At 40.3% G+C, this 11741-nt stretch overlaps 1 long non-coding RNA gene across 1 annotated transcript in view; it reads right to left on the reverse strand.

Moving 5' to 3' along the window:
• LOC140737670 (uncharacterized) overlaps window positions 1-8007 on the reverse strand; it is a 65542-nt gene extending 57535 nt beyond the window's left edge. Inside the window, exons 1-2 of the long non-coding RNA XR_012101223.1 lie at window positions 7951-8007; window positions 892-1045 (exon numbers count right to left, since the gene is read on the reverse strand). This is a non-coding gene — a long non-coding RNA (uncharacterized lncRNA). The remainder of the gene's footprint in view (window positions 1-891; window positions 1046-7950) is intronic.
• Window positions 8008-11741: the final 3734 nt, after the last annotated feature.

The following is an 11741-nucleotide window of genomic DNA, read 5'->3' on the forward strand; positions in this document are numbered from 1 at the left end:
TGTGCCTAAAGATTGCAAAGATCAAAGGGTCTTCGGGTCCACAGCGAAAGATTTTCCAGCCTCCCCGACAACACACAAGTCTCCTGCCATGACACCAACCCTCGATCCACCCACCTCCGGAACCCCAAGATCTTAGGCTTCCAAATGTGAGCTGGACTCTCAGGCCAAACCCTTGGTGTGCCGAACAACAATGGCTGGTCCTGAAACCCCGAGAGTGGGTCCCATTCCCGCAAAGGACCAAAGTCTCCGTGTAACAAGGTCAGGGTCTTCAAAAGAACCCTGAAAGGGAAAAGTAAAGATACTAAAAATGGAAATTGTGGTGAACTACATATACCTGTCTGGACACGCTCTCCCCCCCCCCCCCCCCCCCCCACTGACTGCTCCTGTGGCTCCTCCCACGGACCCCAGTAAGAAGGCGATTGGAGCCTGAGCCCCGGCCTCAGTCTCCAGGATGTAGTGTGGTGGTCAATTGCTGCTTGTTCTTTCTTCCAGTCAATAAAATCCTATATCTCGCCTCTCGTCTCCGAGAGTTATTGATGGTGCATCAGAAATAGAGCTGTTTCCGAAGATGCAAGCAAAGGAGTCGTCATTTAGCGCCATCTTAATAATAGTCCTGTCTTTAGCTGTGTTGTGTCACAAAACAACAAGTTTCAAGGTTTTGTGTCAGTGATAATAAACCTGATTCTGATTCTGAGGTTCAAAAGTCAGACTGGCTATGAGCCTGTTGGCTGTTGGAAGAGATTTGAGGGGCTCACATATGACCCATTCTGAGCCCTTTCCCTTATGTTTATTGTGCTTCGGTCAAGAATATTATTCCAAAGATAAGCAGCAACTAAGTATTAAGTTATTATTTGTAATGAATGTAATATTGGCTGTAAACAATGCTATTACCTTAAAGCTATTACATTGTGTTGTCAGCTTTCTGGCCCGCAATAAAGTTGATGGGATGTTGAAGCAAAGCTGACTGTGAAGAATCCTTGATCAAAACAATGTTTTGTTTGAAGTTCCTTGTTCATCATATATTTGTCTGCACTCTGGAAGTGATCTTTCACAATATGTTGGGAATACAACATGGACTGACGTAAGTTCAGCAAACGTTTTATCTGGTGATGGCTAATTCAGCATTTAAAAAGCAAACTTTCAAATGAAGATACTAAACAACTACATCTATACAGATAAGATTTTCAGACACTTCGTGGGAAGCTAGCGTACAACCATGAATACCACTCTTGACTACAATCAAGGATGTGTGTTTACCCAGACATCAGGGCCCCTGTTGGATTATTCAGCCAATCAGTAATACTTGCCTGGTTTTCCATTATCTGTAGGTGGCACATGGTTTACAAGTATCAGAGCATACAAACTCAAAAGAGACGTGATGGAGAGGGCCTTACTCGCAACAAAAAGATCCATATCTGTCATAGAGTGGTTGTTTTATTGTCCTAAGACTCTAATCCACAACCCACTCCACCACACCACCACCACTTTGCACTTTTCCTGTCCACTTTACCTCAACTTAATGCCTTTCATGTCCACTTGGACTTCAATCTTTCCAAATTATGTCAGGTTTATACAACAACTTTTGCTCATTCCTGTGAGAGTCTAAAAGCACTAAAGGTATAAGCCAACCAAACTTCAAGCTTTTTTGATTTAATATCTTATATAGTATTTTGCTACCCTAGGGTCACCTAGCTCTTTTGTGTTCAAATTTCAATAGAGTGGATAATGTTTTTGGAAGTTTATTTTGGATTTCACTTATTCCATGCTATTCGAGGTGATTACATTGTGAAATAGTTTGAGCAAATATATAACAGAGATCTAACTGAATTATTTTACCTTTACTGTTCAATCTCTCCCACAATAACTTATGGGTAATGTTACTCTGTGCCAATAAATGCAAGCACATGTTTTTAATGGGCATTGTTTCTCATTTAACTCAATAAAGTTTGACTTGAGCCACATCAGCACGAGAACAGGAAGCTGACATTAATTTATGTAATTGGTCTGCTGGGCATGTCAAGTTGCTTCATCGCTGCCCAAAGCTGTTGAGGAAATGTATGAAGACTCGGAAATTGCAGTGAATTAGAAAAAGAAATCAAGATCCAGGATATGGCACAGAAGAGAGAAAAACAATAGATATCCTCAAGTGATAGCAAAGTTCCAAAGTGTAACACGTCACTTCAACCCAAAAGGAACCTTTCAGTATTCTACTATCTTTAATCTATGGACTCTCTGCCCGGGGAATAATCTTGCTCGTACAATGGAAGCTGCTGCCTTGCAAGCTTGCTGCAGCTGTTTTATTCATAGCAGTGGATTATTTTTTTCTTCAGCAATTATAATTAAAAGTATTCAGGTGGTGTTCATGGTTTCAATGTCCACTTAGAAATCAGATGGTAGAGGGGAAGAAGCTGTTCCTGAATCATTGAGTGCGTGCCTTCAGGCTTCTGCACCTTCTCCATGATGGTAGCTATGAGAGCAGGGCATGTCCTTGGTGATGGGGATCCTTAATGATGAATGCAGCCTTTTTGAGGCATCGCTCTGTGAAGATGTCCTAGATTCTACAGAGGCTAGTGCCCTCGATGGAGCTAAGTTTACAACTCTTTACAGCTTAAGTCGTTCCTGTGCAGTAGTTCCCCGCACCCACCCCCCCCTCCCCATATCAGACGGTGATGCGGCCAGTCAGAATTCTCTCCACAGTACATCTGTAGAAATTTGTGGGTGTCTTTGGTGACGTACCAAATCTTCTCAACTCCTAATGAAATACAGCCAGCATCATGCCAGATTGATTTATCTGTAAAGTTTATAAATACTTAAATATAAATAAATTAACTAATTGAATATTTCAGATCACAGTAATATGCATCCTATTTAGCTATATTAAACTTTAGAGAGATTATGTGCAAGTTCATGTCTTTTTTTAGTTTGATTCCACAATAACTTTAGTATTTTGGTTCATTTCATGACTGTCATATGCCTGGTAAGATCAATTTAGCAATGAAACAACCGCATCATTTTCAAATCATGATGAAACTGGAGATTCTAAGAGTCCACAACAGAAAATCTGTCGGTGATCTACTCCATGAGAATCTACACAGAGCCCAAGCTGGAGAACTTTCACTAAAGAAGCTGCTTTGCTATAGATCTTGTATAAATCTGCTTATTTCATTGAAGCTATTTTGGCTGCAAGGAAGAAAATTATACATTGCATGCTGTTGATGTTTGTGTTTACAAAGATGTTTTTAATTACTGAAAAGAGCTTTGAAGTGTCTTACTTCATTTTTGATAATGGGTATTTTTAATTGCTTATTTCTATTTTAATTTCTTTTGAATGCCTCTGATTGTTAGGGACATTCCAAAGCATTCCAAAAGCTTGAGAGCACAGATGTTGGGATGCAACATTGCCACTTTGCAGTGGTTATGTCACACCCATGTGACCTGATTACAGCACACAATGCTTGATGCCACACTGGGCCTTGTCTGACAGATCGAGAAGGGTTCTGTCCAGCACATTTGCTCTTATGGATCAGAACCATTAAATGTTAGGGCGATTGGGAATCCAGAATCAGGTTTAATATCACTGGCATTTGTTGTCTTTGTGGTAGCAGTACAATGCAATACATAATTATAGAGAAAAAAAGGGATTACAGTAAGTGTATACTTTATATATTAAATGGTTAAATGAAATAAGTTATGTAAAAATAGAAATAAAAAAATTAATGTGGTGGTGTTCATTGGTTCAATGTCCATTCAGAAATCAGATGGTAGAGGGGAAGAAGCTGTTCCTGAATCATTGAGTGTGTGTCTATGGGCTCCTGTATGTCCTTTCTGATGGTAGCAATGAGAATGAGGCATGTCCTCGATGCTGGGAGTCCTTAATGATGGATGCTGCCTTTTTGAGGAATCGTTCCTTGAGGATGTCCAAGCAGGGAGTGTGGGCCGTGCAACACATTGGCAAAGACCAAAGCACAATTCGTGGAAAAATTATTAAATTGGCTGTATGAGATTCCAGTCAGTGAAAACACTAAGCAACAGGAGAAAGGCAAGAGCTGCCCGCTGAGGATACACAGGAATTTTAACGAACATAGTGCTGACTTACTTGAATGATTTTGGTATGCATGGCTTATAGTTCCAATCAGTACAAAACAAAATTGGAGCAACACACTCAAAATGCTGGAGGAACTCAGCAGGCCAGGCAGCATCTACGGAAAAAGTACAGTTGGCTTTTCGGCCGAAACATCAACTACTTTTTTCCATAGATGCTGCCTGGCCTGCTGAATTCCTCCAGCATTTTGTGTGTGTTGCTCAGATTTCCAGCATCTGCAGATTTTCTCTTGTTTGTAAAAAAAAATTGAATTTTAATTCCTGAAATTCAGAGAATTAAGAAGCGATATGTTGAATGTTATTAAAGAGAAGTGACAGGGAGAACCTGTGTGTTCAGCATTCTCGGACTGGGGACACAGGTCAAAAGTTAAAGCCAGAAGAGAAATCGGAAACCACTTCTACAGAAAAGAATGGTGATGGAAATCTCTCATTTTTCAGCAACAGAACAGCTGTTCTTGGTCATTAGAATTTCGAATATGAAAATGGAAGATTTCTATTAACCAAGAATATTGTAGGATCTGAGGAAAAGGACTGGTAAATGGATACAACAAACAAAAGGGGCAGGAATGACTGAAAGGTTTCCACCTGTTCTCGTGTATGAAGTGCCTTTTCTTAACACCGTGGGTCACCAGCATTGCTTGCTCCAGGAGGTCGCTGGCCTTCTTCAACCTTGGATCACCACCTCTCCTCAAGTTCAATGTCATCTGCACTCTCGTACCTTGATTGATCTACCTTCCTGATTGTGGCCAGATTTTCATTCTCCCTCCTACATGTTGATTCATCACTGCCTTTGATTCAGCCTACCACACTAGTGTTGTTAGCAAGTTTAAATACGGCATTAGAGCTAGGCTTTTAGCCACACAGTCATAAGTGTAAAGTGAGTAGAGCAGGGGGCTAAGCACACAGCCTGGTGGTGCACCTGTACTGATGGAGATTGTGGAGGAGATGTTGTTGCCAATCCAAATTGACAAGAGTCTGCAAGTGAGGAAATCAAGGATCCAATTGCACAAAGAGGTATTGAGACCAAGGTCTTGAAGCTTATTGATTAGTTTTGTGGGGATGATAGTATTGAATGCCAAGCTGTGATCGATAAAGAACAGCCTGATGTATGCATTTTTGTTGTCCAGAAGTCCAGGATTGAGTCAAAAGCCAATGAGATGACATCTGCTGTAGACCTATTGCTCCTCTGGGCAAATAGGATTTGATCCAAGTTGCTTCTTTGGCAAAAGTTGATGTGTTTCATCACCAACCTCTCAAAACACTTCTTCACAGTGGATATAAGCGCTACCGGATGATCGGCAGTTTACCACATTCTTTTTAGGCAACTGTATAATTGAAAGCTGATTGAAGCAGGTTGGTACCTCAGATTTCCAAAGCAAGAGGTTAAAGATATCAGTGAACACTCCAGCCAGTTGATCAGCACAGGTCTTTAATACTCGGCCAGCTACCCCATCTGTGCTGGCTGCTTTCCGTGAGTTCACTCTCCAGAAGGATGCTCTCACGGCAGCCTCTGAGATCATGGTCTTTAGGCCTACGGCAGTCCTGGAAGGTTCCTCCATGTTTTGATGGTCAAAGCAAGCAAAGAGGGCACTGAGCTCATCCGGGAGTGAAGCCCCGAGTCACCTATTTTGTTTGATTTATATAAAGTTCTATCAGACACCGCTGTTAATTGAGCCTTCATGCTTTGGTGGTAGTTCCACCTGATATTCACCTTAGTGAATAGTATCAGAGAGAAATCCACAGATACCTATTCAAGTTGAATATAGAAACAAACAGTTCATGTTTCTCGTGCAAATGGAATCCAATTTTCTTTATTAAATGAAAAGAAGCAACATTTGTACTTGGGCTACCTTTTTGCTTTACACTGAGTATATAATAAATTTAGAAATCTCACTAGCAGAGAGTTGCAAAATTATGGAAGTTCTAAGTAAATTTACAGTCTAAGTATGTTACCATATACTGCCCTGAGATTAATTTTCCTGCAGACATTCACAGAAGAATAAAGGAATACACTAGAATCAATCCTATCCTGAGAATCTATCCTGGGCCTAACATATCAATGCAGTTACAAAGAAGACACCACAGTGGCTATATTTCATTAGGAGTTTGAGGAGATTTGGTATGTCACCAAAGGCACTCACAAATTTCGGGAGATGTACCATAGAGAGCATTCTAATTTGTTGCATCACCGCCTGGTATGGGGGGCAAGGGCAGGGGGCACTGCACAGGATGGCAATAAGCTGCAGAAAGTTGTGAACACAGTCAGCTCCATCATGGGCACTAGCCTCCCCAACATCCAGGTAATCTTCAAGGAGCGATGTCTCAAAAAGACAGCATCCATTATTAAGGACCCCCATCACCCAAGACAGACCCTCTTCTCATTGCTACCATCAGGAAGGAGGTACAAGAGCCTAAAGGCTCACACTCAACATTTCAGGAACAGCGTCTTCTTCTCTGCTATCCAACTTCTGAATGGACATTGAACCCATGAACACTACCTCACTACTTTTGCTTTTTCTCTCCCTCTCTCTTTGCACTAATTTAACTTTTTGTAATTATGTAATATATATATTACTTCTTACTGCAATTCACAGTTTTAATTATTAGGTATTGCAATATAATGCTGCTGCATAACAACAAACTCCACAACATATACCAATGAAATTAAACCTGATTCTGGTTCAAAGACTGACAAGCAACCAATGCATAAAAGAATACAGACAATCTGTGCAAATACAAAAATAATAAATAAACAAACAGACAGATAAATAAATAATGCATAGAACATGAGTTGTAGAGTATTTGAAATAGGACTGTCAAAATGTTTATAAATGGAGATTGCAATAAAAAGCCTTGACTCGTAACTTTGTAAATTTGTTAACTAAGTTTAACTGTATAAGGCTTGTGTCTGAGTTCATACGTTCTTTTATATAAGAATTTCATTGTAGATCAGGAAAATAGAATAGGTCAGCAGGACTAAGTCCATGTAAATCTGCTTCTTGTGACAACAATTAAATACTTGTTTTCTGCCTTCTTTCATCCTACCAACCCTCAAGAAATAATTTCCCATGAAACAAATGCCACTTTCATAAAACAATATGTTTCTACATATGGTATGAACATGTTTTCATTTTCTTAAGTGCTTTCAGGGTAATTTTGCCTTATGAATAGTTCTTTCTGGCTGTCTTCAGTTTTCCTGGTTGTTTTTACCTTGGGATGAGGCTCCTAGTTATAATTGCTCCAGGAACTTTATTTCAGTAAATAATCACCATCCAGTATTGCCCTTAAAGATATCAGGGTATAATCATATTTCCTCATCCTACTTATTTGCAGCTAACCTTTTAACAAGGAGTCAATGCAATCAATCTTATTCCAAAACATTCAATTCTATTGTTTTGTATATGAGTGAATATACTGTATATATGGACATGAGTATACCATACACTTTGTGACTTGTTCTATTATCTACTGTTGTCAGTTGAGTGTTGACTACCATCAATAAAGAATGTTTTGTTGATAGCTTTATCAGAAGCAGCTTTTCTCCTGAGGTATGTTTGGACAAAAAAAAAGCTCTAAACCAAATAATATGATTATAGTACCAGAAACCAATGTTATCAGCAATTACTGCACCATAAAATAATGACTGATCCTGAGGAATTTCAGATAGATTAGTAATTTCCTTTTGTAAGGAGTCTTTTAACCAACTGACTATTTAAAACCCCAAACCATCCTGAGGCAATTAAAGAGCAATAAACACACCGGAGACATTGGGAATTCCTGCTAGAAATACATCGGAGATTACAATGCAAATCAGTATTAGCAATCATTAGCCTGTGGCAGTCCACTTACTTTTATTATTGCAAGGTATCCCCGTGATCAGAAGTCAATCTGTAGGTTGTTTTTTTCGCAGGTTAAAAACAAAGGAATCAGAATCAGAATTGGGTTTAATATCACCAGTATATGTTGTGAAATTTGTTAACTTTGCAGCAGCAGTTCGATGCAATGCATAATAAAAGAGAAAAATACTGAATTACAGTAAGTGTATATATTGAATATTTAAAGTAAAATAAGTAGTGCAAAAATTAAAATTAAAAAAGTCGTGAGGTAGGGTTCATGGGTTCAATGTCTACTCAGAAATCAGATGGCCGAGGGGAAGAAGCTGTTCCTGAATGATTGAATGTGTGCCTTCAGGCTTCTGTACCTCCTTCCTGATGGTAGAAATAAGAACAGGGGTTGTCCTATTCTCATGGCAGGGAAATAAAGAAACTGGGTTATATCTAACAGAGAAGATTACCCTGGGATCTAAAACATTCTATCCAGCTACCCAGCCTCCAAGAAAGGGCTTATGATTTGCTCCCGTGCACCAGATCCTCGATTTAAATTCCTTGTTATTATCATTTCAGAGGACCTGTTCTGGGCCCAGCATGTAAGTGCAATTATGAAGAAAATACAGCAGCACCTCTTTTGCCTTAGGAGTTTGCAAAGATTCGAAATGACATCTAAAACTTTGACAAGCTTCTATAGATGTATGGTGGGGCTTTTATTGACTGGCTGCATTAGAGCCTGGTATGGAAACACCAATGCCCTTGAACAGAAAATCCTGCAAAAAGTAGTGGATATGGCCTAGTCCATCACAGATAGACCTCACCACCACGGTGTGTTGTCATAGGAAAACAGCTTCCATCATCAGGGACCCCTTCATGCAGGTCATGATCTCTTCTCACTGCTGCCATCAGGAAGAAGGTACAGGAGCCTCGGGACCCTCACTACCAGGTTCAGAAACTGTTATTACCCTTCAACCATCAGGTTTTTGAATCAGGGAGATAACTTCACTCAACTTCAGTTGTCCCAATACTAAAATGTTCCCCCAACCTGTGGACTCACTTTCAATTACTCTTCATCTCATGCTCTCGATATATTATTACTTGTTTATTTATTTTTTATTATTAGTTCTTTCTTTTCATATTTGCACATTTTGTTGTCCTTTGATACCAAATTTACTTTGAACATTGATCAAAGCTGAAAGTAAATGGATAAAGAAAAGATGTGATAGACCCTGAAGACAAAAATAGAAGTAAATAGCATTAAAAAAACTATTCAATACTGGGGAAGGAAAGTTATTGCAAACATAACGTGTAACTAATGTGGAAAAGATTAATATAAAAAGGCATTGAAAGGAAATAATAAGATTTCAGCAATATTGCATAACATACTTCAAAACCAATTTACTGAATAGTTTCCAACATCTGGAATACACAGGAATGCAATTCAATTTTAAAAAATATGTTTTCCAATGTCACACACCAAATTTAAACCCCATGGTTATGTGCAAAGGCCATAAACACTCTGGCTGGTGCTGCTTAAGAGCAGAGATTGCAATAATAATGTGGAAGCATAAATTTTCGGTGTTTTCTACACCTAGTCAAATGGCTCTGATTAGTCTAGCTTTTCTAACACTATGCCCTCCCTCAATGAAAGTGCAGCAGTGCTATCATGTTAAAAATTAGGAAAAAGAGATGGAACATACATTCAGTACTTCCTATACCTAATTAAGTGACCACTGAGTGTACTCTGCTGCTGTAGTCCATCCACTTCTAGGTTTAACATATTGTGCATTCAGAGATACTCCTCTGCATACTACCGTTGTAATGCATGGTTATTTGAGTTATTGTCACCTCCCTGTCAGCTTGAACCTGTCTGGCCATTCTATTCCGACCTTTCTCATTAACCAGGCATTTTCATCCACACAACTACTGCTCCTTGGATGCTTTTTGTTTCTTGCACAGACTCCAGAGGTTGTTTTGCATGAAAGTCGCAGGAGATCAGCAGTTTCTGAGATACACAAACCACCCCATCTGGTACCAGCAATCAATCCATGGTCAAAGTCACTTAGGTCACATTTCTTCCCCATTCTGATGTTTAGTCTAAACAACACTGAACGTCTTGATCATGGCTGCATGCTTTTATGCACTGAGTTGCAGCCATATGCTTGGCTGATCAGATATCAGAATCAAAATCAGATTTAATATCACCAGCATATATCGTGAAATTTGTTTACTTTGTGACAGCAGTATCTGGAGATGGAAAGAACAACCAGATTCAAAGACATCTTAAAAGCCAACGTGAAGAAATGTAACACCGACATCAACAATTGGGAAACCAAGGCCAAGGACAGCAACCTCTGGCAAGCCATCATCCGAGGAGGAACAGCAACTTTCCAAGCCGACAGATGTGCAGAATTAGAAGAAAAGAGATGAAAATGGAAAGAGAGGCAGCAACAACCAAAGCCCGATCTGCCATCTGGAACTACCTGTGCTGAATGTGGAAGAACTTTCAAAGCCAAGATTGGACTCACAAGCCACTTGAGAACCCATAAATAGATCAACAGAATGAAGACCATCATCCTTGACCTCGAGGGATAGCCACAACGATAACCACTACCACATATACATGTCCCACCTGCAATAGATCTTGTGGGTCCAGGATAGGACTGTACAGCCATCAAAGATCTCACCGTTAAAGGAGTGGATGTCATCATCTGATTCTGATGGACAACCGAAGAAGAAGACGAAGAAGAGTTAAATTAAATAAGTAGTGCAAAACAGAATTAAAAATGTAGTGAGGTAGTGCTCATGGGTTCAATGTCCATTCGGAAATCGGATGGCAGAAGGAAAAAGCTAATCCTGAATAATTGAATGTGTGCCTTCAGGTTTCTGTACCTCCTTCCAGATGGTAACAATGAGAAGAGAGCATATCCTGGGCGGTGGGGGTCCTTAATGATGGATGCCGCCTTTCTGAGACACCGCTCCTTGAAGATATCTTGGACACTATGGAGGCTAGTGTCCATGATAGAGCTGACTAGTTCTATATTTGTTTAAATGAGCAGGTATACAGTTGCTGCTGTGGCCATTCCCCTCAGAAGCAAGACTACCCCTTTGATACCGCTGGTGGGGGGAGGAGGGGGAATGACGGGGATGACCTATCAGAACACAGCAACAGCAGGCAGGCTGGTGGAACTGTGACCGCCGCTGAGGTTCATCATATAAAGGTAACGTCTGCTAGGGTGATAATGATAGGGGATTCAATTGTTAGGGGAATGATAGGAGATTCTGTGACTGCGAAAGACACACCAGAATAGTGTGGTGCCTCCCAAGTGCTAGCGTCTAGTATGTTGCAGAGCAGCTGCAGAATATTCTCAAGAGCAAGGGTGAGCAGACAGAAGTTGTGGTGCATAGTTAGAAAGAGGGAAGAGGTCCTGCGTAGTGAATACAGGGAGTTAGGGAAGTGGCTGAAAAGCAGGACCTCTGAGGCTGAGGCCTTATAAGACATTGGTCAGACCACACTTGGAGTATAGAGAGTAGTTTTGGGCCCATTACCAAAGAGAAGATGGGCTGGCATTGGAGAGTGTCCAGAGGGGGCTCGTGAGAATGATTCCAGGAATTAAAAGGTAATGTACAAGGAATGTTTGATGGCTCTGGATCTGCACCCACTGGAGTTTCGATGAATGAGAGGGTATCTCATTGATACCTATCGAATATAGAGTGGATGAGGAGAGGATATTTTCTATAGTGGTGAGTCTAAGACTAGAGGGCAAAGCCTCAGAATAGAGGGATGTCCATTGTGAACAGAGATGAGGGTGA

The sequence above is a fragment of the Hemitrygon akajei genome, chromosome 2 (assembly GCF_048418815.1).
Source record: "Hemitrygon akajei chromosome 2, sHemAka1.3, whole genome shotgun sequence".
Lineage (NCBI taxonomy): Eukaryota > Metazoa > Chordata > Chondrichthyes > Myliobatiformes > Dasyatidae > Hemitrygon > Hemitrygon akajei.